The following is a 4,928-nucleotide window of genomic DNA, read 5'->3' as shown; positions in this document are numbered from 1 at the left end:
AATTATTTTACTGATGAATGTGAATAATAGATATTGTGATGTTAGAGTTAAAAAAATTGATGCAACCAGACTTTGTATTGTTCTAGAAAGCACACGTGATAGTCTTGTGCAATCGTTGTGTAAACTATTGTAAGGAGCTGCTAAACCATTATTATTTTTCTTTTTCGAACGAAAGTCTGTATTAAATTAAAATATTTATACAATTGTAGAAGTTATGTTAAACAGTTAATTTGCTTCAAATCTTATTCATGTTTCAATAAATTTTTATTAAAAGTTTGATTCATTAATAATATTTTTTTTTCTAAAATAATATTTTTAAACGAATCTCAAAGTATTATCATGCAAATAAAATATGGATGTTTTTAACTTGATGTGAAAAATGCACCATTCGTAGGTGGAACAAATTAATTTTTAGTTTACACAAACTCATTTGCAAATTTCATTTAAATTTAGATTCAAAGTTTAACGAAATATATATTATAATTGCATAGGTCTAACAATTTGGCCTATATCATTGTAAAAGACTAAATATGTCTACTAAATACTATACCTCATGCATATAACTTAGAAATATAGGCTATATATTTTTATATGCATCTAACATCTTAATATATATTTATATCTTAAATTACAAAGTAGACTCAAAGCTGAGAAATACAAGAAAATTCTGCCAATAAAATGTATTTCGCTTTAGTTTTTAAAAATCTCTCAACACTCGCTTTTTCAAAACCTATTTTACCATTGATGACCGGATTTGCAATGGAAAGTTTGGTGAAAAGTGTAGAATTTTATTATCTTTTACATAAGCCACGAATGCATATACAAACAGCTTCGGTACGAGAAAAACTACTGTAAAACACCCAAATATGAAATCAATTGTTGATAAGTAGCTATAGAGAAAGAAAATAAATCGCATTAACGGTAGTGTCAGTTGTCTGCAACACTTATTCGTCGAATGTATGTTACATTATTTTCTGATGCAGGTAACTTTGTTTAATATGAATAAAATAATTTAATTTAAGAATAGAAGTTATTTTAAAAATTAAATGGATTATTTATATATTCAAAACATCAGAGTGAATAGTAATAATATTTTAATTTCTTATTAATAGTTTTAGTTTAGTAATTCGGCCGTTTTGTCAATACTTTTGTTGGCAATTTATCAGATTCATAACAAATATGTTAAATATTAAAAGTATATTTTAATAAAAATTCAATCAGAAAGTAAATAGAAAAAAAAATACTTAACAGCTTTTTCTTTATTATATATTGATTTTATTTACATAACAAGTATATCATAGTAAAAAAAAACCAAAAATCTGTGGATTTTTAAAGTAAAAAAAGCTGCTCTTGGTTATTAAATAAATATTAACAAATGATCTCGTTTATCAATTATTAACAATTAACATTTTCAAAGATCAAAATTCTAATCATTATATATATAACAATTATACACGTCTATAATAATGTATAAATTTTAATAAAATGTTTATTGTATTGTGCATTAGTTTTACTGAGGCAACTTCAACAAAAGACCGACAATCATCACAGTATTTAATTTTGAATTTCTACTCCAAGTTATTCTGTGAGGTTGCTTTACTTTATTGAAAATTTGCGTAAGTTTCAAAAGAAGAAAGATATGCAAAAGCAATTTGATGACAGTAAATATATTATCCCTGAAAAGTAAAAAGCACTTCAATATTCATGGAATAATTTATTAATTGTATTTTAAAATAAAAGTTTCTAATTACCACGTCTTCAATAAATTGAAGTCGATTGGCACGGATACTTCTAACAGCAAAGAATACGTCCACTTCTTGTTCGTATTTTATCTTATCGCAAATAAATACAGAACCGCAATATAATCCACAAGCACGTACGCCGTTCCTACATTTTATGTAAAATAATTGCTTAACCAAGGATTTCTACAACCTTATTTAAATTTAACATGGAACCATTTCTTACGTATTCGTAAATTAAAAGTAATATATTGAAAATAGTGATTTATACTTACAGACATTGAACAATGTCGGTGGCGGTTCCAGAATTTTTTTGCCATCTTTCTACTTTTTCGATTAAGCGCAATAATATGTCGGACGACGTGGGCAATGTGCTACTCGACGACCATCCTGTCAAATGAAATTGCTTCATGACTTTTGTAACTGTCTCTTCCTAACAACAAATAAAGTTCAATATTATTTTTGAAGTCTTAAATTTAGAATTATACTTTCGGTTTATTTTAATAGTTTTAAATAAAACTGAAAGATAATTTTAAGTTAATTTAATTTATGGCAGAGACCAATTCTTTATTAGATTAAAAAAAATGAAAAAAAAACCTTTTGCTTGGATTATTGAATCTATATATATAATCGAGATGGATTGATAATAATAATAATAATAATAATAACTTATCCTTGGTCACCACCTAATCATGGTGGGAGAGTCCAGTAATTTTACTGAACCATAGAGCGACGCAGGCTAAAACACAAGCACCTGGTAGGGACACATATGCCAGTAAGGTCTATGAAGTTAATGGATACATTTGATTGTGTAATGAACCGAAAACAAATTATGTTATAGTAAGTTAAGTGAAGTTCATCTGATTCTGTGATGTGTCAAAGAAAAATTGAAAGCAGCCATCCAAATGTATCCATTAACTTTGAAACAAATCAGCCAATATATTCATCAACTTTAATAAGAAGATGGAATATGTATTGCGTCTACTTAACAATGTACGTAGATTTTATAGCGTTGATGTAGTCAACTTATTTTCCCAGTAAGGAGAAAATACGAAAACACGGTTTCAGAAAACAAATTACTATAAGTATATTACTACTATATAACAATGAGTAATCACACTTCCACACAACTAGTATATGCTTTATGAATTAGTGACTTTCCCCACAGTACAAAATAAGAAAGTAAAAACAATTTAAAGTAATGATACTACCTTCGTTAGGATAGGACAGTTCTGAATGTATGACCCTAAGCCAATGTTTCCCAATTAGTGGTACGCGTACCCCTGGGGGTACCACTAATTGGGAAACATTGGCTTATTATTGGCTTATATTGGCCGCGCGTATTCCTTAATGCAATATCGCGTACCCCTGGGGGTACGCGATATTGCATTAAGGAATACGCGCGGCAATCTGAAATCGGTCGATTTAAAATTTAAATGCATGAGATGAAGCAATCAAAAAAATAATGGATGGACCAACAAAAATTCGGCAATTTACATGAGGTCGAATGCACAAATTCGTTTATTTATAACTAAAAATATTCTCGAAATTTTATCAAAAACATGCATTTGTGATAATACCTAACTGAAATTATTATGCAAGAAACAAAAATTGTACAATTAACACAATTTGTGTTAATTGTACAATTATCATTATTATCATGTCAGCGAAGCGGCAATGAAATATTTACTACCATTTTGCACAACATACCTCTGCGAGAGCGGAATTTCTGCCATGACAGACATGAAAACTAAACATCGTCACAGACTTCAACTCGAAAATGACTTCGTCCGCATTATATAGAATTTTCTCGTGGGAGTAAGATATTTTCTCGCAGTAAAATGCAGCCTATGTCCATCTCCAACATGTAAGCTATCTCTGTGCCAAATTTTATTAAAATCTGTTCAGCGGTTTAGACGTGAAAAGGTGACAGACAGACAGAACTACCTTCGAATTTATAATATTAGTATAGATTAATATGAATTTCTGCTATAAGGGGTACGCGAGTTTGAGCTCTTTCTTGAAGTGGTACGCAGGATAAACTAATTGAGAACCACTGCTCTAAGCAATCAGCTAAGCTGTTCCAAACTACATCCTGTGGTAATATTAATCTTTTTCCACCTGCCTCTTTGTATTTGGCTTTCGGGAAATACTGATTCCGGAAGTATACAATGATGTGCTTAACTTGTTCACTAACCGCTTTCATATTGATACTTAAGCCAGTAAGTTTAAAATATGAGCAGAGCCTCCATAAGTGACAATATCTAAATTTTCTGTCATTGCTAATGTTTCTCTTATTTTTTTCATATTGCTTGCATTATCACTTACCAGGCTTTTTACTTTACAGCCATACTTTTGATTGCATTTTTTTATTGCTGCAGTCGCAATAATTTCTAAGTAGCTTGATATGTGCTTTTCTGCGCCTGTATCAACTAAGTCAATCAAATAAACTGTTCCATTAGGATCAGTCACACAAACACAGATCACTTGTTCATTATGGATATTACTCCACCCATCAGTAGCCATACAGACTGTAATATCCTTTGACTCATCAGCTGATTCATTCTCAATGGAAATCCAGGGGTCTTTCAATTTCCTTTCTCTGTGGAGGGTCGTATCCTGGTCGCAACATCTGACAAAATTTTATAAATTCGGGGTGTTCTACACGAATAAAGGCTGAATTGGTGGCATATATAAATTTTGCGCATTGGCGATCCAATTGCATTTTTTTTTATTAGTTAACGTTTTCACAATAAATGAATCAATGCGTTGCAATTTTACTTTGCTTTGGGATGCAGTTGCCAGTGCCACTAGTGGAGCCAGAAGTGATAGCGGAGAACATCCCACTGGTTTCAGACTCAGGCTCCTGACTTTCTGACTCCTGCCAATTTAAATAATAAATATAGAAACAATAAATTAATTTTGATGATATGAAACCGTGCTTTACAATTTGTTTATGCTTCTAACACAATAAAGTGTCTTAATTTATAACACTTTATTGTGTTAGAAGCATAAATAAATTAATTACTAATTAGGTGTATGTTTTTAAAATTATTCCTATATACAGATGTGTGAAAATGATCAGACTAAAGTCGGACCAGTGCAATATAAAATGATACACTTTTGGATAAGAACCAAAAATAATATAATTTATGCATGAGTCTAATAATTTACACACTTCTGTACGTT

The 4,928-nt window shown here is 30.2% G+C and overlaps 1 pseudogene; it reads right to left on the bottom strand.

The window, feature by feature from the left end:
* Nucleotides 1-1,601: 1,601 nt before the first annotated feature.
* LOC111614756 lies at nucleotides 1,602-4,265 on the bottom strand (annotated as a pseudogene).
* Between the last annotated feature and the right edge of the window lie 663 nt (nucleotides 4,266-4,928).

The sequence above is a fragment of the Centruroides sculpturatus genome, unplaced genomic scaffold (genome assembly GCF_000671375.1).
Source record: "Centruroides sculpturatus isolate CEXI.00-Female unplaced genomic scaffold, Cexi_2.0 scaffold2097, whole genome shotgun sequence".
NCBI lineage: Eukaryota > Metazoa > Arthropoda > Arachnida > Scorpiones > Buthidae > Centruroides > Centruroides sculpturatus.
The sequence above is the reverse complement of the archived record's forward strand: the minus strand, read 5'-3'. Positions and strand labels throughout refer to the sequence as shown.